Source organism: Hirundo rustica, chromosome 2 (genome assembly GCF_015227805.2).
Source record: "Hirundo rustica isolate bHirRus1 chromosome 2, bHirRus1.pri.v3, whole genome shotgun sequence".
In the NCBI taxonomy this organism is placed as follows: Eukaryota; Metazoa; Chordata; class Aves; order Passeriformes; family Hirundinidae; genus Hirundo; species Hirundo rustica.
Window position 1 is genome coordinate 72261781 of NC_053451.1, and position 22944 is coordinate 72284724.

General features: G+C 36.7%; 1 long non-coding RNA gene across 1 annotated transcript; it reads right to left on the bottom strand.

The window, feature by feature from the left end:
- Nucleotides 1-21270: 21270 nt before the first annotated feature.
- Nucleotides 21271-22833, bottom strand: LOC120749348 (uncharacterized). The gene is made up of 3 exons (XR_005699631.2): nucleotides 22651-22833; nucleotides 22033-22086; nucleotides 21271-21644 (listed from the first exon to the last, which is right to left on the bottom strand). It is a non-coding gene; the product is annotated as an uncharacterized LOC120749348 (long non-coding RNA).
- Between the last annotated feature and the right edge of the window lie 111 nt (nucleotides 22834-22944).

Sequence of the window (22944 nt, forward strand, 5' to 3'; positions counted from 1 at the left end):
AAACACTTCTTTTTTATGCTTGTTTTGGTGGTTTTTTTTTTTTTTTCCTTTTTTTTTTTTTTTTTTTTTTTTTTTTTTTCCTGGCAGCAGTCCACTTCACAACTTGTCTATGCCTTCTAAAAAGTCCAATAATAACTATACCAAAAAAGAGTAGCATTAAATGTCTGAGTTTTTTTTCCTGTTAATGCTACTATTATTGGTCCATATAAAACTGACTGAAAGATTAGCACTACTATCAGGCAGTTTTAAAAACTCTCTAGGATGATGTGATAAGGAGTATGTATATGACCAGATAGACATATTGCTGTCCACTAAAAGTTTTGAAAGGAATCACTAGAGAGCACTTAACAGAAGCTACAAGCATTCTCAGTGCTGAACAGATGAGGTTATCCAAACCCTTTAATGCCATCTCTGGAGACAAGCCTGAGAAAGCTGATTGAGTTCAGAATATTTTAGCTTTTATGTTGACAAACTGATGCTACTAGAATGGTAAAAATGAAGCTTAGATTACAAAGTTGGCAACAACAACATTTTTCACAGCAAAGGAAGCATTACCTGCTTGCTATAACTAAAAGAATATGGAGCAAATGGGATATAAAATAAATCTCAAGCTGCCAAAAATTTAAAAGGATATTTAAATCAAACAGTCTGCTCATTCTTCCTTGCTTTCAGCAAGAGTTTTTACATAAGTTGCACTTGATTTTCTGAGGTTTTTGTTTTGTTTGCATTAACCTTGATTGAAAACATGACAATTCCAATTCTACAACAGAATACAACATATGGAAATTGGCTTAAGATTCTGAAGCATTGAGTTTGTGTGTTGGTGTGTTTTGTTTCGTATTTATTTATTTACTTATTTATTTATTTATTTTTATTTTATATTACCATAAACTCTAAGATGTCTAAGACCATTTTTCATTTTTCTTCTGCCTGCAAGAAGAACTCACTGTTCTCCCAAAGAGCACCCACCAGTGACATAAACCCACAACATTATTTTTGGTATGGTGTACAACTCTCTCCCCTCCATAGCTGACATTTCAGTATAGTTCCAGTATCAGTTTTGGGTTTTCAAATCATTGCATGAATGAGCTGAAGGGAAAATGATTTAACACATAAACTTACTCTTAGTAAGATACATAATAAATTTCATTTTTTATGTAGTTTTTTGGGGTTATGTAGTTATTTTTCTAGTAGACCCCTTTATCATGACAAATAAACTTAATACATATTTTATAAAAATAGAGAATATATGTCTTTCATATTTTTTATCTATGACTATATATCTATATATGTGTGCATAATATGTGGCAGGAACTGATTTTATGACTAGGCTGTGGAGACATTTGAGAATCCAGTAACATGCAAAAGAACATCTGCCTTGATATCTGTCTTTTTATTTTAAGGTAAAAATCTCAAAAAATTATCCATTTGTGAAGAATTTCAAGAACAATTATCATGAAGTGACAGAGATTTTCTAGTTTCTTCCCAAGACAGAAACATTACAAAAAACACCTTGTAGCTGTGTAGCTATTTATAGAAATTATATGTCAAGTACCATTATTTGAAATACATCTTTGCCATCTGCTCCAGTCCCAGAATTCAAAATGGGAAGATTCTGCAGTTATAATACACGAGTCTAAGACAAAATGTGAAAATGTGTCTATAATCAAAGCATCCCTGTCCAGCCTAGTCTAAAAAAAATTATGTTCTTATTAGTCATAGGCCTTATGTTTGCATAAGAGGAAGATTTTTGTACCTTCCAAATATCAAGAGTAACTTTATTGAAAATTTAATGCACAACTCTATTACAGAGGGGGCAAATAAATGCTATGCAAAGTTACTGCAAGGTTCCTAGAGGAGTGATCTCCAGTGTTATGTGGTATGAAAAATACAGAGGCAGATTATTTCCTGCAACAGGTTACCATGTGATTTGAAAAATCTTTCGTCAATTACACCTTATATATTTTAGAAAATCCATTTTATGCAAGACATTTATTAACTTGATATTCTGTCTTAAATCACTTCATACTGTTGATTACATGCGTGTTCTGAGCTATAGATACCATATCCACTCCTACAATGACATTATGAGCCACAGGAAATTGCAGCTTTCCTTGAAACTGCAATGCTTACATCTGTGCTGAATCAGAAATTGACAGGTCTAGATCCATAAGTTTCCTAACAAAAGAGGAAGAGCATGTGAAATCTACTTTAGTTTTTTTCTTTAAGTGCCTTATTGTTAAACTTTAAATAGGTTTATGTTTATGCCATAGAAATATTAGACTAACAGTTTCAATAAAATAGTGTAAAAAAAAAAAAAACTGCTAAAAACACATGCACAAAAAAGGGGAATCTTAAAAGAAAATAGGGTGGGTAGATCCTTTTGAAAAAATCTGAGCTGAAGTTGTATGATTTGACATGTAGTGATGATGGTAAGAAGAAAAATACAGGAATAAAAATAGAACTAAACTGTGATATAGAATTTACATATATATAGTTTTAACTTCTGTTTAACCTATGATATTAGGTGTTTCCATGAGACTGATGCTTTTTACTAATATTGTATTTTTCTAAGCTTTTACAGCAGAGGAGAGAGCAGTCTTCTTGTTGGTTAGGTGGTTATTTATTATTATTATTATTATTATTATTATTATTATTATTATTATTACATTTTCCCCATCATGCTTTAACATAGGGAAGATTTATCTCCACAGATCTGAGCAGAAAAACAATCATGGAATAGTTCTCAGAGATAACTATACCTCTATGTGAATATATGTACATGGTTAAAGCACAAACTCACTGTAACTCCGTAGGAATAAAGTTCAGTTTCTGAAAAATTTTGCTTCTAAGTCACTTTTCTTCTAACTCCTAAACACCACTGCACTTTCCTCATACATCTATATTAGTGACAGCATCAGCAGATCTTAAAATTGCTCTACCCTTTCATGCACAATTTCCTTATTCTTAGTGTTGAAGAGCAACTCAACATCACAAGTTGTACCTCAGTCAGTGTAGAAAACCTGAAAGCTGTAATTCTTACAGTATGCCTCACTACAGTGGCATGGCAGGGGTTCCTGGTAGTGGGCTGAGTCCTTTCACACAGTAATAGCTAATGAGCAGTGGCTTACTTCTCTCTGTCGAAGAAGGGTTTGTGCAAGAGCGATATTTATTACTACTATAGCTGCTGTGTTCCCTTCTTTACCCATTGTGTGAGATCTCAAACCCCTATTTCAATGCTCCTCTCAGTGTGAAGAACTCACCTCCATTATCCCCATGAAAGGGCTCCAACTGCGTTTTCAAAGAAAATGGCTGCAACTGCATTTCACTGGGAATTCAGTCTTTCTGTGGTTTAAATATTTCAGCAGTGAGAATACCTAAGGGTTCTCTAGTTATATTTTTCATGAAAAAACCCCACCAGTCACTGATTACTGAGAATGCAATTCCTTATGCACTCAGTTCTTAATATAAAAGTACTCAGAAACTTTGAAGCTGAACACGAAAGCAACTGCCAGGCTATTGACAGGGCGTCAGTAGAGCAGGTTTTTCCTCCCCTTGTAATTTTTGGAATCTGCACACTAAAATACCCAGGAGGTTAATATTAAATACTTAAATCCCTTGGTAAATCTAAAAAACATAGAATACTACAAATCTAGGGTTGCAACTGCACCTTAATGTTGTTGTTACAATGATCCTTCACTTGACTAACATATTCAGTCAGGAAAGAGTCTGGTGTTTTCCATATTACATTCTCTTCCTATGTAAGGATACTGCAGTAAATAATAATAATAAAAAACCATCTCATTTGTTCATCAGCTGGGTTATTTTAGAAAGCTTTGCAGTGTCATGTAATAAACTGTGTATGAACATGGCTCCCTCTACTGACTGCCTTTAGAGGTTTCAAGAATTAGAATTTGTTTTCCCAGGCTTATTTTATGTCTATACATTTATAACAATAGATAGCCACAAAACAAATAGATTTTCTGAAGTTTCTTCTATTATGAAAAACAAGGAGTTAGCATTTCTTTTCTTTTCTTTTCTTTTCTTTTCTTTTCTTTTCTTTTCTTTTCTTTTCTTTTCTTTTCTTTTCTTTTCTTTTCTTTTCTTTTCTTTTCTTTTCTTTTCTTTTCTTTTCTTTTCTTTTCTCTCTCTCCCTCTTCATATTACATGCTCTTTGGCCAAAATATTTATTCTTCTAAGTCCAAAATGACAATTTGCTGTTAGAGCACTCCTGCCAGTTCATAGGAAGCTTTCAAGAGGCTCAAAAGGGTATCTAACAGGTTCATTATCAGAATTATATTTGCTACACACTATCAGCAATCTAATTTATTTTAAAATGTTGAAATATGAAGAAGTCAAAGGTTGAAATCTAACAGAAAAAGATATTGATAAGTAAAATCAGTAACTAATACAGTTATCCTAGAATTGATCATTAGTTGATACAAAACAACCACCAACATAACAACAACAAAAAAAAAACCCTCCAAACAAAAACCCCCCACACAACCAGCCAATCAACCAATCAAAAACAATGAAAAAACCAAACGCACACACACACAAAGAAGAAACAAACAAACAAACAAACATCCAAAAAATCCCATAAAACAACAAAAATAATTTCAGAAGATTTGAGACAACAGCTTTCATTTCATGCTCAAAACATCACAGATAGTAATAAACAGTTACTTTAGAAGAGGTTTGTATATTTCACAGTTATCAAACTCTAGACACACACATTGCAGGAATAGTCTAGGCTTCCTTTATAGTCATTCCAGGGAAATGGTCGATGTAGCAAGAATGGGCCTGTGACATATTTTAGATGTCTTCTTTACAGTAGGAAGAATCACCCAAGTTGGGTGGGAGTGTTGATCTGCTCAAAGGCAGGAAGACTCTACAGAGGTATATGGAAAGACTTGATCAATGGGCCAAGGACAATTTAATGAGATTCAACAAGGCAAAATACCAGGTCCTGCTCTTGGGTCACAACAACCGCTTGCAGCTCTACAGGCTGGCGACAGAGTGGCTTGAGAACTGTTTGGAAGAAAGGGACTTAGTGCTGGCTGACAGCTGAATATGAGCCAGCTGAATACGAGCCAGCAGTTTGTCCAGGTGGCCAGAAAGTCCAATGGCATCTTGGCCTGTGTAATAAATCACCAAGCCAAATTCAGTAAATCAAAATTTAGAATTTTATTTTGAGACTTAAACGCAGTCTCCAGTAGCCACAATTAAAAGGGACAGCATCAAATCCCGGGATTTTGGCACTGGGTGAACACGGTAACCGACTCTGTCAGCCTGTTACCCCCTCTGTTCACAAATTGGGTCCAATACCGCTGGTTTTTATACAGTCTTCCGCTGAGAGAGGACTGAGACCGTAAGACTCTTGCTTCATGGTAGCTTTATTAGATATTCATGTTCATGTCCAGGGTCCGTTGAATGGATTCAAAAAGCAGAACAATGTCATGATTGCCGTGTCTGGAGAAGGTTTGGAAGTGTTAACATCGGGCCAGAACAGATAAGATATCAACCTGATTTAATCATTCGGTCGTCAGGCCACCCATCTCCCGTTTCCGTCCTTTTGTGCCTTTCTGTAGGATTGTTCCAAAGCGGTTCCCAGCAGGAATTCCTGATGTCCCTCTGTGCAGTTTAACCCTATACACACCTTTAGGTTTACTGATTTTAAACCAAACTTAAAGTAGATCAATTTTACATGGTATATTATTCCATTTTACAGTGAATCAATTACATATCATATTGCTTAACACAAATTAACTTTAGGACATATATCACAGCCTGTGTCAAGAATAGTGTGGTCCACTAGGACAGTGGAAGAGATCTCACCCCTGTACTCAGCACTGTTGAGGCCTACCTTGAGCGCTGTCTTCAGTTTCTTTTAAAAAGTGCCTTGTGGTGCTGGAGTATGTCCAAAGAAGGGCAACAAGGCTTGCAAAAGGTCTAGCAAACATGTCTTAAAAGGAATGGCTGAAGGAGCTGGGTTTGTTTAGGCTCAGGAAGAGGAGGCTTAAGGTGACCTCATCACTCTCTATAACTACCTGACAGGAGGGTGTAGCGAGGTCTTTCCTGCTGTGTCTACAGTGAGATAAGTAGAGGAAATAGCCTTAAACTGAGACAGGAGAGATTCAAATTAGGTACTAGGGGAAAAAAACCCACAAAACCAAAATAACCCCCCCCCCCAAAAAAAACCAAAAAACCCCCACAAAACAAAAAAAACCACCCCACACACAGACACACACACACACACACAAAATAAAACCAACAAAAGAAACCCCAAACAAACAAACAAACAAACAAACAAAAACCAACAACCAACCAACCAAAAAAAAACACCACCAAAAAAACCCTGTTAGCATTTGAATAGGTCACCCAGGTCACCGTGGTTTAATAGTTTAAGGGTTCAGATGGTGGTGCTGCATTGGACTTGTTGATCTTAAAGGTCTCTTCTAACCTTGGTGATTTTATGATTCTTTAATTTCTGAATTTTCCCAGAAGATTCAAATATTTCCAAAATCTTTCGCATAGATGTAGTAACTCAGCAACTTCTCACCTTAAATTGCCAAGCAAAGATACATGCTGTCCTCAGGCAGAATAGAAAATTTTTGCTGTGGCCACTGTATGCAATAGTATTACTCATCTACTGTTCATTATATTTTGCTCTTTCATTCTTCAATTATTCTAAATCTACTGCCATTACATTGTTTTTAAGGTGTCTGTTACCATAGTGATACACAACATATGCCTAGCTGTCCCTTTTCCTGTCAGTTAAGCCTTGGTTAGTAATATAGATATTGGAAAACTCCCTGCTTAAAATGCTTCCAAATTTTCTCTGCAATACATGAATGCCTTGATTCAGGTGATAGCTTAGAATTACTGATCTTTGACTTTCCCATTCCTTGGGCAATTTGTCTGATTTTTTGCTAGGCAATTATGTTACTTGAAGCACTAGTCTGTAATACCAACAATGATACTAAGCCCTCCTTGTGATGCTGTCAATTCCAGCCATTCTTTATGCCTGCAGCTCTTTGTCCAAGAGAGAAGTTTGAATATCCATCATATTCTTTTGCATCCATGACAGATGCAAAATGTGGAAAAAGATTATTTACAAGAATATGTAGTGATGGGACAAGGCAGAATGAGTTTAAACTAAAAAAGAGTAGATTTAGATTAGATATTGGGAAGGAATTCATTATGAGGACAGTAAGGCAGCGGAAGAGCTTGCTCAGAGAAGTTATTGATGCTTCATCCATGGAAGTGATTCTGGCTAGGTTGGATGGAACTCTGAACAACATGATCTAGAGAAAGGTGCCCCTGCCCACAGGAGAGGGTTTGGAACTAAATGATCTTTAAGATCCCTTCCAACACAAATCATTCTATGATTCTCTTCTAAAATGCCAGAAAATACAGCTGTTGTAGCGTTAGTACATAGGGGTCAAAATGGATCAAAAATAACCAAAATTTTATCCAATACTATATATTCTCATGAAGGCTTTATACTTTTTTATAGTTATTTCATAAAGAAGCAATTACCCATCCAAGAAAAAGAGGACTTCTGCAAGTTTAAGTTCAAAAGTTATGTTTAGTTAAGTTTAGACAAATAGAGAACACTTTTGAAAAGCAGAATAGCCTTCATTCAGGATAAGAAATATCTAGAAGAAAAACATCTAATATACAGGATTTTTTTTTAACTAAAAATTTACAAAATAATAAAAATTAAAAACTTATTAATCTGCTCTGTATCCTAATATTATCCTAGACCTCTACTTCCTTAATTATAATATACATTCTTTTTGTGACATACAAGTGTTTTACAGTTTCAGGGATTATTAATCACTATTAGACTAATTCAGAATTAATAACTTGGAATATAGGACAGAAACTACAGTCCTACTTATCTGAGATTCATAACTGAATCCAAGGGAAATAAATAATGCAATATGAACTCAGTCAACAACAGATAGCAGATAATCACATCTTCTGCGTAAAAATGTAGCTCTCAACAAACTAAAGTATTCTTGCAAATTGTGAAAGCTTTGGTCTGATAAAGGTGCTAGTATGTGAAATTGTATGACATGCAGAGGAGGCATAGCATTTCATTTGGCAAGCTGGATCTAGATCTTTAGCAGATGTTAGTAAATTCTTCTCTACTCATAATCTTAGGGAAAGGGAGGAAGAGTTAAATTGAATCCCATAACGGAAATTGTAACTATACATGCACCCTTACCCAGAATAGCATAAATGGAGATGCTCTGATTGGAGACAACAGGAAAAACAACAACAACAACAACAACAACAACAACCAAAAAAAAAAAAAAACAAAAACAAACAAAAACAAACCACACATGTTTAGCAGTGCAGAAACTTGGAGAATAAGTTGATAAAAATTCAATTATAGAAACAATATAAAAATTATCTATGTAAGTAAACCTTTCAGTCTCAGGAATGGCTATTGAGCTAAGGTTACCTTCTTCTCATGTGGTAAAGACCACACTAAAACACCGACTATACTCAAGAATAGCATATAAGGACACTTACGCTACTATTGAATTATATTTCAAAGAAAGGGATCATTTTTACAGAGCTATATTAGGTAACTGCATAACTGCAAATGAAAATAAATTCATTCTGGTAGTATGTTATAAAAGAGTGATGGATGAGAGATTTTCATAGGAGTTCTTTAAATGGATGAAAGAGTCAAGAAATAATGTAACATTCTTTAAAAATTACATGCAGTCTGGGTGTCAAACCCATTTATTTGGCACATATTCACAAGGCAAAATTTAACTCAGGCATCTGAACTGGAGCTAAATGTGAGCATTGATAAAATCCAAAGGTTTATTTCAAAACCTTTATTTTACCCTGTACCCACACAAACTCATGGGGCAAATTGTTTTGAACTAGATGTAAAATATCTTTTACGGTATTTTGCAGGTGATGGCTAAAGATGTAGAATCTACTTCAGGGATAAGAATGAGAACAACTAGGTCTAAATATATTTTATATATCTCGCTATAAAGATCTACATTTGGGCTGTTCCTTTAAGGTCTTCTTTGCAGTAATTGGAAGACAAATAATACCACAGAAATCACATATTTTGGATCCCTTTTTGATCCATGGACAAAGGCAGACTTGGGTGATTACTTAAGACGATATCCGCTTTATAAGATGACTAGAAAGGTAAGAATACTCTTTAAAAATTAATGGGCTTTGTCGCAGTGTCCTCGCATGCCTGGTAGGCACTGACCACAGGCAGCTGACGAGTGTGAGGTCGGGGTTGCGAGCTGGGCAGGCAGCCTCCTCTCTGTGGGGCCTTGGCTCCCCCACACTGGCGGTAGGAAAAGATGGGATCACAGTGCTGGCAGCAGACAAAGAGCCAACTCTCTCGAGCAGGTTACAACTGGATTTATTAGGAGGGAGAACGACCGGGAGCTCCGCCCGTCACCACTGATGCCCAGAGAGAGCCCCGATCAAGGGTCGTGCATGAACTTTTAACTGGGGGAGGACCAAGGGGTGGCGACAACAGGTCAGCCAGTCGGGATGTAGAAGGGCGTAACTGGGGGTGTCAACTCCTTAACAGGGAATGAATCACAAGAGGTGGGTGGGGGATTTCCCAGGTACCAGCCTATCACTCAACGCCCTTCCTGGAACTTTCCAGAAGCCAGGGAAGGGCTCCAGAGTGACAGACAGGGCACCCAAGAGGAGAGAGAGGGGATTGACAGGGACAGGTGAGGGGGAGGGATGATTGACATAAAACCAAGCATTATATAACAAACAGGTGGGGGAGAAACCATTGGGGAGAAAACAGGGGGTACATTTGAACCAACCATTACAATATTCAATACAAAATGCATTAAACAGAACAAATCAAAACATGCACCGCCACAGGGCTTGATGCTTGTAATGAGAAAATGTGTACAAATGTCACATTTGTGACACATTTTCATTCCACATAAAGGTAAATTGTAAATGGTCTTAATTTCAAAATGTTTAGGTGAATGTTCAGTATAAGAACCCATTGTCAGAAAGCCACTTCACTATTTCCAGTGGTGATTTTTCATGTCATGTGTACTACACTTAAAAAAGTAAAAAAAAAGAAATAATTTCTCAGTAGTTCAGAAGTTAACATTGTCACAGTTTACCTTCAACATTACTAAGACCAGTAGACCTAGGGTATTTGTATTTATCTTGTCACTAAGTCAGAATGATATTTCATCAAATTCTTCTTATCCAGCAGTGTTTTCTGTATCTCTGCATTGTCCTGCAAAACTCATTAAAAAAAAAAAAAAAGGAAAAAAAAAGAGTCACCTTGCTTCATGAAGTGTCATCTCTCATGCTATCAGTCACTGCATTGTGCTAAGCAAGATGATTTTATGAGCTGGAGAAAACCCATGGCTCATAAACTCAGCAGAGGTGAGTGAGTTATGATAGTCGTTCAAATACGCTAATGAAATTCCTAAAACATCAGTATGGTACATTAGTCTTCCTAACATTTAACTTTATTAAGAACACAGATCAATGGAAAGCTGCCTTGTATGCTAATTGTTTAGCTTCTTTAAAATCCATAATTTTTTTAACTGCTTTTGTGTCCATAGCAGAGGAGAAACTTCGGTGGATTTCAATTTTAAACTGTGGTTTAATCTAAGAATTTTGTAGGTGTACATGGGATCTAAACCCAATGTGTCAATTCTAGGAAGTTGTCATTGTGAACACATTTGTTCACTAATGGTAGTCCTAACATTATCCCCACATAATGTTTATCTGTAGCTCTTGACTTCCATGAAATTTGCAAGTGCTCATGTGTTCCAGAGTCAGTTTTGGAACTGCTTACTCACATTTCTCATTTTTACCCTTGTGAAAGTGAAATATGATGTCAGGGCACATATTGCCAAAGTAGTGACACTTTTGTGATCAAAAAGTAGCAAAAAGTTTTCAGAGACAGAAGAATGTTTTCTGAGAGAGATTTGAAACAAATCTTCAGAAAACTAGCTCAAGAAATTAATCCTATTATAAGTAAAATAGACTGCATTTTTATTCTGAAAGTATCACATGACGATTTTACACATGAATATTTTTTGTCATGGAAAGATGTTTATGTGGAATACTTTTTGATTGCATTAATAAAGAACAATTAGTAAATTGTATAATGTTTTGTATTTTATACTCTGTATACCTGCTGTAAACAATAGACCATGCTATTCTGCATTTTCAATGCAAAATACACTTCTCAGTTTGATTCTTATGTGTCTTTCTTTTTTCCTTATTTTGTTCCTTTTGATTATTTGTTCTGAGTAGAATAAAACCAACAACAGCAGCAACAAGAACAACCCAAAGGAAAGAAACTGCTGTTTCCTTGGATATATGTGAAGAGCGTGTAAAAATTCTCCACTTCAGGTGCCTACATCCTCTAAATTAAATTTGTGTTAGCTGTTCTTAAATGAAGAATATTGAAAAGATTAGTAAAATTCTGGAATTTTACAAGATCAGTCGATTAAGAAATTGCCAAGTGACAAACCTTGAACAGTTGCTGGTGATGGGAAATAGGGGGGGTTTTGTTTGTTGTTTGTTTGCTTGTTTGGTTTTGGTTGGTTGGTTTGGGTTTTTTTTTTTTTGGGTTTTGTTTTTTTTTTTTTTTTTTTTTTTTTTCTTTTTTTTTTTGTTTGGTTTGGTTTTGGTTTTGTTTTGTTTTGTTTTGTTTTAAATAATTCAGAAATACCAGCTTTGGATATTATATAGTTATTGAGAGAGTCAACCAAATCTAACAATGGATAAAACAGAGACTTATGGATTGTAAATGGTACTAATTATAGTAAAAATAAAAAAACAGATGTAAACAGAAGAGTCAGATTCACTTTGCAATTTCAGATTAAAGGATCACACCCCAAATAAAGTGCTGAAATTCAAAGAAATACAATCTATTGAATAAAAAGACAAAATTGGAAAGCAATGATTCTGAAAAAGATATAAAGATTTTTGCAATTAGCTGAGAGTACCTATTGCAATGCTGGTAGAAAAGAAGGAAAGACATAAAAAGAAAAGGATCATAAAAGTAAAAAGGATGATATCTCTGCTCAGCTCAGTGAGACCAATATACAAAGTTATCATCCATATTTTTAAAAAATGTAAAATTGTAAAAGGTTCAGAGAAGAGACATTTCCAAGAGCTGCAAAAAATCACTCATGATGGAAGATTTAGACCACAGTCTGTTTGGTTGATCAAAAAGATTAAGTGATTTGATTGCACTCATAAGTGCTTATACAGGGGCAAAATGCCCATTGCTAACGGGCTTCAATCTGGCAGATAAAGGTCTATCAAGGACCTATGTCTGGAAGCTGAAGCCAGATAAATTCCAATTAGAATTTAGGCACATCTTTTTAACTGCAAGGGCAATTAATCACTGAAACAAGCTACCAAGGGATGAAGTAGATTTTTCTGTCTGTGGAAACCTTTAAATAAAGAATGGTTGCCTTTCTAGGAGATATACTTCAGCCAAACACAAGTTATTGTCTGCTCAAATAAAAGTTATTGAGCTCAGAAGAGCTCAATAAAACTAGGTAAAGTTTAGAGTTTTGTAATTGGAAAGGGCTAAGATTGATGATTTAATGGTGCTGTTTGACCTTACTCTGGAAGATTTTGTGGTGGATATCCTTAGTCATTTCTATATCTCTCACAATTTGTCTACATGTAAAAATCTTTGGCCAGAAAACTCAATCAACTATGTGAAACCACACATTTTTTCTTCTTTTGCATTTGTAGAATAAGATTTATGTTTCCTAATATGGAACTTTTTTGGCTTTATCGAAGTGAATAAAAAGCAATAAAATTAATATTTTGCAATTGTTTCAAAATTCATATATATTTCAAATATATAAAAAACCTACAACAATAATAATTTTAGCATATCTACATACAGTTCAAGTATTGAAAAATAATAATAATAAAAAATATATAGAAGACTGTAGAGCTCAAAGCATCATGGGGATACACGCAATTAATTTTACCAAAAATGAAAAGCACCAGTTTGAAGTCAAATAGTGAAGTCAAATAGTGAAGTCAATGGAACTGATCTTAGTTAAATATGTGTACAGATATTTGAAGAATCAGTGTTTTAGTTTTATTCCTGTAATGATTCAACATATCTTTGAATGCATGTGGGAAATGGGCATACTGAATAATATACAGTAATGTTTAAACTACCAGTAACAAATGAGAGATATCTTTAATGGAGGTGCAGTAGAATATAGATCCAGGCATCAAGCGACTAGGGACAGAGACAGCTGGGATGGGAGTGACAGTGGATGTGACAATCTCCAGATCATCCATGTGGATGATCTGGAGATTGATCCCACTGCAGTGTTGCAGGAGCAGAGGCTGGTGGCCCAAGCAGTGGCTGAAATGGGTTTCTGGGCATTGGTCAGTGTGGGGGGAGACTTAGGGGGGCTGAACAAGGACAATCAGGGCTTATGGTACCTGCAGGTTCCAAACACTTGGCAATTTCATCCACATCCCCTCTAACCCTGAAAATAGGGCACAAAAAGCTTTAACTATGCCAACCATCTCCAAGACCTTTGTTACTGGGTGCCAACCTCACTGAGAAACAGGTAAAGATTTTTTCTTGTAGTGCATTAATTGGGTTTATATTGTATTTCATTTTTGTATTGGGTTTTGTAATGCTTTCTTCTGTATCCCCTATTCCTTTGAAAAATGTATCACGTGGTTTGTCCCTGCTCCTCCGCCCCCACCCATCCTCCCACACTGGAATGTAACCCAACTCTGTTCTACTCCCACCTTGTCCCTGATTGGGTAGTGGCTTGTCCCTGCCTCTAGGCCCGTCCCCCCTGGGAAAAAGCCCTGGGGCAGCCTAAGGATCCCTCTCTTGCACCGGGATGGGGACGGGGACTGGACTGAGCTCCAAACTCTGCAGGGGCAGGACCCCTGAATAAAGTCATGATTCCCCTCCCGGACAAAGAGCAGACTCTTCCCTTTTGCCATCGACAGACGTCTGCTCTCTCTAAAGGAAAAGGTTTGCAGCCTCTGGGTAGTTTTTAGGACCCTGAAGGAAGATTTCTTCTGTCGTGGGCTCTCTCTCAAGCTTGCCACAGCTAAAACGGAGCATGGGGTCTGAAGGGGAGAGAGAAACCCACTTCAATTTTTCTTGAACTTTTTTCTTTGACAATGTACTTAGAGAAACCCTGGGCTTTGCTCTTTCTTTTTCCTTGTTAATTTCATCTGCATCTGAGTTTTGGCTTCCCTAACTCCCCACTGTACACTTCAGCAATGTCCTTTAATTTCCACCATCCATCCTTCCACTATCAGTGTGCTCCATTTTTGCATTTGAGCTCAATCAGACAATCACTGTCCAGAGGTTGCTGGCTTTCTGACATATTCGCTTGACCTTCTGTAAGGAACAGCTTACTTTTGCACTCTGAGAATCTTGTTTCCCAAAGATCTATTATCTGTCCTGGGCTGCTTTGCCCCTCAGAGCAATTTCCCATTGAATCTTCCCCAGCAGATCCCTTGACAAGCCAAAATCTTCTCTCTTGAAGAATATCTCTCTAATTCTGCTATGCTTCTACTTCTCAGTCACCTCAGGGTACACTCTCTCCAATTCTCCAGCATTCACCACCAATGTGAATGGCCAAGTCTACCATTAACCTTGACAACTCTGGCCTGCTTTGGGTTCAGAAAATCTAGAGGCACACATCCTCCTGTTGATTTGTCAAGCATGTAAGTCAATAAATTTTCTTTTACATTCTTCAGAAATCACATGGGTTGCCTGTATTCAGCCACACTGCCTTTGCAGGATGTACTGTATTGATTATTTTTTCTCATGAATACAAATGCCTGCAGGTGTGAGATTTCCTTTATTGTTTGTACAAGGCTTTCTAAACAGACACTATGGCACTATTAAATATAAAATTTGGACATTTATTCCATGTCAACAAAAATGCACAATTAAATGTTTGGTAAATACTAGCTTTTTCTAGAGATGATATGTCAGATGAAATATCAAAAGTTGCTAAAAATTGTAGACTAATGAGATGATATAGGCATCAGAGAATTTTTTTTTTTATTTGATACAGTCTAATTGAAAAATATTATTTATCTAAAATAATGTGAAGTTTTGTTCTGAGTGTAAATGAAAACACACACCTTTTAAAGAAGTAAATTTAAAAATATTCTTTAAAGAACATATAAATTAGGAAAATAATAACAAGAGAAAGATAATGAGGAACGATGTGAAGACTTGCCTTGACATGGCATTATATTCTGCACTCCTACTTTGAGATATATATATATTTGAGAGAGGGAGAGAAGTAAACAAACAGTAAGGTCCCTAAAATACACTGTCCAATTAAAAAAAAAAAATAAAAAAATTGTGAAACAACTTTACTTATTTCCTTGTTCTAAAAATGATGACTCAGAGTTTTATTCCTATTTGAATGTTGTACAGAGATGACAGTGTTTGCAACAATTACATCATTTTTTTCCCCTTTGTTCTGGGCTTGCTTTGTGACATCAGTTCCTTTCATTCATTGACTAACCTAATATTTATGGCAATGTAAGAGCTAAAATTAAATATATATATATTTGGAGAGTTTTCATGTATAAGGGATAAGGACTATAAGGGATAAGCACTATAAATACATGAATACTATAAATACTTGGGATTCAGATGGCAGGAATTATCTTTCCAGCCCTAAACAAAGATATAAAGGAAGACAGAAGCAATATGACAGAATTGCTCTTGAAGGGGAATAAAAGAATACAAAGCTGTGGCATTTGCAGGAATTGCGGGCCAAATTCTGTCTCTACAGATGAAGAAATTTCCTCTCGGCAACTGAGCTGGAACATGATTGGATGTTTTTTTCAGCATCTTAGTGTAATTACACTAAGACGATGAATTTCTGTAAAAATTGAGGTTTGGAGTGACGTCTATAGTTTTGTTTTGTGCCACTCTGGAAAGGCTGAATTTCATACAGAATTGCATTTGGACCGATCTAAGAATTTCCAGTTCCTGGGGTTCAAAAGGAGCTACAGGAAGGAATTTCATCCAAACATCCTATTGGTCCACTGGATCTACAATGAACTTTGAAATTTCTGGAGGGATGTTTTCTGGAATCGGCAATTTGCTCACTGGCAATCCCACTAAACATGTAGAAAAAGGTTTCCCTGGTCTTGAGTGTGTCAGGCAGATGGTATCTAAACCTGATGCATTGGCTAGAGTTTCCTAAACATTCTCTTTTGGTTGAGCCATGGGTAAAACTGCTGCATTGCTCAAGGCAACTAAGGAGAGAATGAGGCACAAGGATAGTTCTTTCATTTTCAATGCTCTCTTTTCTTTGGGAATCTCTAAAAATGCAACACCACTTAAGCTCAAAAGAAAACAAGTCCTAAAGTCTCTTTTGCACGTAGAACGAAGGGATGTCTGCTGTCTTGACACCGGCTTACGTCTGCATGCCCACTTCTCTTCCTCCGGTCTTGGGGTCTGTCTCTGCTTGCGTCTGGACTCGGTACGGTTTCACGTGCCTCGCCACCACCCATTTTGGCCCAACTGCTGTGGAGACACAAGCATATCCCTTGCCCTAAGTTATTAATTTGAATGGCCTTTTAATCTGTCCTGATTCTGGGTTTCTGACCAAAACCAAAGGATTTTTTTTTCAGTTTCGCTCTCGTGCTGTTTGAAAAATGCGTGATGATTGGTGGAGTTGGCTCTGCAAAAGAGCAGTTTAGAAAATTTAACACATACAAGGCTTTATTCAAGCGCATGTATGGTGTGGCATCTGTTTCTCCTCTTTTCTGTCTGTCTAAAAGGGATTTCAATGTTTGATGTGTCTTTTCAATGATTGCTTGACTTGTTGGAGAGTGTGAGATACCAAAGGTATGATGGACACCCTACCTCTTCAGGAATTTGTCAAGCACTTTCCCTATATATGTTGGTCCATTGTCTGTTTTGATTTCTTGTGGCACGCCCAAAGATGCAAATGCCTGCAAGAAATGTCGACAAGCATGTTGTGCTGTTTCACCTGTGTGCAGTGATGCGAAGACTGCACTTGAAAATGTGTCAACTGAAACATGAACATTTTTGAGTTTCCTAAAGGATGGATATTTTGTGACATCAGTTTGCCATAACTGCGAACTGCAATCTTTTTGGATTGACTGCTCCCATGGAAGCAGGAGGCTGAATAATCTGGCAATCAGGGCAAGCACTAATGATTTCCTTTGCCTGACTTTTGGAAATGTGAAAAGTGTCCATTAGTGCTTGAGCATTCTGATGAAAGAATGCATGACTCAATTTTGCCTGTTCAAAGATGTTCGGTAAAGTCCTTGAAATTGGCATGGTCAATTTGTTTGCATGTGCATTGCCTTCTGCTAAAAAACTTGGAAGAGAAGAATGTGCTCTGATGTGCGAGACAAAATATTTATGTTTTCTGTTTTGCAAAAATGTCCTCATGCACAATAAATATGAATATAAATTTTCATTGTCAACTTCTCTCAAAAGTGAACTCTCAAGTTTTTTGACCACATTAGCTACATAAGCTGAATCTGTGATCAAATTAAAAGGTTGCTGGAACAGCTCAAAAGCTCTGACCACTGCTGCTAATTCCACTATTTGTGGTGACTCTTGTACTATTCTTATATCTGATTTCCACTCCCCTGTGATGTCATCTTGCTATGTACTTACTGATTTGTGAGTTTTTCCAGAGCCATCGGTAAATACTGTTATTGCATCCAATGGCACCTCACTTATTTTTGGCTTTTCTCTAAGACTTAATTTTGCTTTCAACAGCTTGTGGCTTGGGAAATGAATAGTACAAACACTTGAGTAATCTAACAATGCAATCTGCAAGTCCTCTGATTTTTGCAATGCCCAATCAAAATAATCTTTTTTCAAAGGCAGGTAAATTGTTGTAAAATCTTTGCCTGCCATTGTTTGCAGCTTGGTCCTAGCTTTGATGATGATCTGAGCTATCATTTCTAGACTTGAGAAGATCGTCCTCGGAGACCTGTAAGATAAAAAATCTACTCTAAAATCAACAATAGGTCTTTTTTGTGATGAGTCTCACTGAAAAATCAACCCATATAACTGTATTTTTCCCCCCCAACACTGCAAGAAAGAAAGGTAAAGATGTTACAAAACGATGTGCCTGTCTCTGCTGGAGGGCTCTAGCAATTTTCTGAAGGGCCTCCCGAGCCTCAGGAGTGAGGCTCCTGTGGGATTTGATGTTATTGTCCTCTTTCAAAAGATTGAACAATGGCGCAAGTTCATAATTTGTGATCTCCAAGATGGATGTCATCTAGTTGATCTCTCCCAAAAGTTGTTGCAAATCCTGTAAATTGTTAACTTCTGTTCTAATTTCAATTTTCTGTGGTTTCACTGTTTGTTCAGTGATTTTCTATCCTAGGTATTTCCAAGGTGCAATTTCTTGAATTTTTGAAGTGGAAATTTCTAAACTTGCATTTTGCACTTCTGTGATCACACAGTCACAAACCCTCTGCAGTTTCTGTTGTGTCGAGGCAGCAATGAGCAGATCATCCATGTAATGAATGATTTTTGCTCCTGGATGTTTCTCTCGAGCTGGACACAGTGCCTGTGCAACAAACCATTGGCAAATGGTCGGAGAGTTCTTGAGACCTTGAGGAAGAACAACCCAATGGTATCTCTGCAGAGCCTCCTCCCTGTTGACACTTGGGATGGAAAAGGCAAATCGAGGAGCATCATCTGGATGAAGTGGGATGCTGAAAAAACAATCTTTGAGATCAATGATCACAAGTGGCCAGTCTCTCGGAATCATTGAGAGAGATGGAAGCCCCAGCTGAAGTGGTCCCATTTCCTCAATGATCTCATTGATTTCTCTGAGATCATGAAGCAATCTCTATGAGCCAGGGGCTTTCTTGCGAACGACAAACACTGGGGAATTCTAGGGACTGTTTGTTGGTACCATGTGTCCCTTTTCCAATTGTTCCTTGACTAAGTTTTTGAGAGCACTCAATTTTTTCCTCTCAAGGGGCCACTGATCCACCCAGACAGGATTGTCTGTTTTCTAGGTTAATTTCAAAGTGGTGAGTGCCACAGTGGCCCCCACTAAAAATCCACTTTCAACTTTACGACCTATTGCACTAAAATGTCCCTTCCCCACACTGTGATGGGTTTTTGCACAACAAATGGACGAATGATTGCAGTCTTACCTCTTGGCCTCGAGACAACAATCACATCTTCAGTCTGCAGACACAAGGTGTTTTCCTCTATGCCTGAAAGAGGACTCAAGGGAGCAATTAAATTCTAATTCTTGGGCTAAAAAAGATATGAAATAATCCCAAATAATTTTATATTCAATGTTTGTTCAGTGAATCTTATACTACTTTAGACAGTCTGAAATGTGTTCTTTGGTAGTTTATAAACAAATACTGACAATATTTTTTTCATTTTGTCTAACTAATGATTAACTGAAAAGAAATTATTCATTTTGACATGTTTTAGTCTCACAGTTATAAGGATTTAAAGTGACAAATGTTGCCCCATTACTTAAGAATGTCTGCAAAAGCAGTATTTGAATCACTATTATTTTTATGCAATATATCCTATCTATTTTAAAATATTACAGTAAATTTTGCATCAGTTGACAACTTCCGGTGAAGGATTAGGTCATGTAATTGGGTTATGCTACCACAAAGGCTGTTAACTCTTTTAGCTGCAGAAGGAAGGGCAACAAAGGTCAACAAGGTAAAATATTCTGGTTGCCCTGGAATCCAATTTCATGCTTAGATAGTACACAGCACAGCAGGATTGCTGAAGCCTTTCTGTAGCCCAGGAAATATGATGTTTTGTCATTATTCATAAAAAGCCTCAGGCTTTGAATTGACCTGTCATTTCTGTCTCTCAGGACTCAATTGCACTTGCCTTGTCCCGAGTTGATTTCTCTTGCTTTCCCTGCAATAGTAATTGTCTCACAATCTGGTAACTATTGCCAAAATCTCCTTCAGATTATATAGCAGTAACAAATAGCCATTCCATAGGAGGGGAATTGCTGGTGATAGCAGCATTAAATGTTGTGTTGAAGAGTGTGAATATAGAGTGACATCAGAATTTCCAGTTTATGAAAACAGAACACAGTGGTCAAAAGCTGATCAATGCAGGAGTGCACCTGTGTGAGCCAGCTAAAACTAACTTCAGAGAAAAAGTAGAGAACAGAAAAATTGAAGCCCAAGGCAGAACTCCCCACCATGAACAATACATGACTTTTAGAAAAAAACTCAGGACTGATGGGTTGTTTTGTCCCACCACTTCCTACTAAGAAGACTGATGCTCTTGACTTTAGTACCCAGTGGGACAGAAGGGGAACATAACAGGAGAAGACAGGAATACATAGCGGGAAGTTAATATTTATTAACAGTTTGTATTGAATAAGTGTTCTCTCTCTTAATTTTTGCTTTTATTGAGTGAGCTTTACTATTAACTGTAACTTTTTCTTGCATTATTTTTAGAGTTCTGAAACATTACCAGGACATAAATTCTTAACCCCATACATAGCATGTATAACCTTTTGTCCTGAAGAAGACTTTCATGAGTGTTTCTCATCTCTGGTCCATGAAAGTGTTTTGCATGCGTTCTTCCTAGGACTGGGTGATTCTCACAGCTCCCAGAGATCAATTTTTGTATGCTGCTGAAGCTTGGTAATCTTGTTGACCTAAATTGTCATGCAACGTCTGAATGTAAAAAAACAGTAGAAGTCAGGCAGTATGCAAGTAGGCATAAGAAAGTTATTTCTACTTTGTGCAGAAGACAGCTTTAATTCAGTAACAAAAGGTCCATTTAAAAATTAAGTGGACCCTAAATTAAAAGTTAATTAAAGACCTTTATTTGAGTGATTCAATAAAAGTAATGCATTTTTCTTTTTTTTCTCTCTAGGAAATGCACTCTAGTGATAACCAAGATACACTTCACCATAAAATTGGTTTAGTAAAACATATCTTACTTTTTATCTGGTATGAGTACAGTCCAGTAGTTGTTTTTTCTACACAGAAGGAAAGATTAACATGTCCTTCTCTACTGACTGATTAAAAAAAGGAAACAAACCTTAATATCTCAGAGTGAGAACATTTCTACTTGGTCACATTCTTAACTACTGCTAATTTAGTTAGTTTCTGAATCAGTGAGAAATACCACCAATCTCTAATCTATGTCTCAGAAAATTTTGTAAATCTAGATATGTGCAAAACCCAAAAACATTTCCAAACTGTGTTTGCAGGGTTATTTGATCTAAACATAAGCTAAACAGAGTCCAATTCATCAAAGAGTTGTTAATCACTCCTTTCTATAACTGTGTAAACCAAAAAAAATTTTAATAAAGCTTATATTCATTCAGCATTTTCCAAATAAAGGTTTTAAAGGCTGATTGTTTAAGTTAAAATGTCCTAATGTTTGAATAAAAACAAATATATTTCCATAGTCTCAGTAATTTTAGTTCTGTATTTTTAAGAGTAATAGTAGCTTGCTTATACTGTCAAGTAATGCACCAATTTGTTTGCCATAAAAGTGTATATCCTTATTAGTTACACATAGGAAGGCAGCTATTCTTCTCCTAAATTCTCTTCCTGTTCTTCTGTGGATTTGACATTGTTCCAGACTCCCCCTGGAAAAAGTAGATTTTATTCATTCAAAGGATAATAAAAACTCAATATAAATAACTCCATGTCCCAGGTAACTTTGACACTCAAAATTATGCAAAGGTGATGGCATATGAAAACTCTTCACCAGCCACATTAAATTCTTTGATTCAGCTGTTGTAATCTGAATATCTTTCAATTTTTTAAGACTTCATACAGCCAGCATAGAGAAAGACTCTTTACATTTTTTACTAAATTAAACACAAAAATTTGTGTGCAGCAACTAGCCTACAGAATTGAGTTGGTATTCATTTCATCTAACTTCAACTAATTAAAAGTTCAATGCATCATCTAAATTATTTTAATGTCCCTTATAAATTAATGAAAATTAAGAATATTCCAAAGGTTACTTACTGGTTATAATCCATCTGAGGATACTGTGGGGGTGACTATCCCTTTTTACTGTACCTAGAGGTAAGGCAAGGATAGAATTTTCAGCTTTTTAATTAAGAGGACTAAACAAGATGTACACACACTATCACATAATGAGATTTGGACACACTGTTGGCTGAGTAAAACACAACATTTTTCTCAAAAAGTGTAATTTTCTCCAAGGCAAAATAAAACATAGATCACCCAGAATTTCTTCCATTAGATGGAGGTAAAACTTGTGTCCTAGGGAGATGTTGCAGTGATCCTTGCTGGAAGATTGTTTTACATCAAACGATTCATGACCCACACAAAAGGCCCAGGTATGTGCTGTCCTTTCCTGTGCTGAGCTGGATGTACAGCTTGGCCTTCAGGACCTTGTGCTGAGTAAATCCCTTTGTTTGCAGAATAAAATTGGCCAGTAACAGAGGAGCTGCAGGCAGCACAATTATGTTACCTCTGTGGCCTTGCCTTTACCTAGTAGTGCAGCAAGGATTTCCCATGTTGTTGCCATCAAGATGGCCACAGCAGTCAAGAGTGCTGCTTTAAAGACTTCAGAGGGCTCCAAGCATCAGTACCTTGTTATCTTAAAGTCTTTCATACCTTTTCTATGCTGTAATCCCATTAGTAGCTCCACACAGCTTTGTCTCTTTCTCTCCTTCTTCTACTTTCCTTCTGCATTTCCAGCTCACCCTTTCCTGTCCCTAGCATAGCTGTCTAACCCTGGCTGTCCCTTGTATTAATGTCTTACTGTTTCTGTCCCTCGCACAACCTCCTGCCCCTTCCTCTTCACAGCACAGCCAGCTGATTCCTCTCCCAGCTAATTTACCCTTTTATCGCCCATAGCTGTGAGGGCAAGGCTGTTCCCACTCTTTGATAATTAACATAGCTGCAATG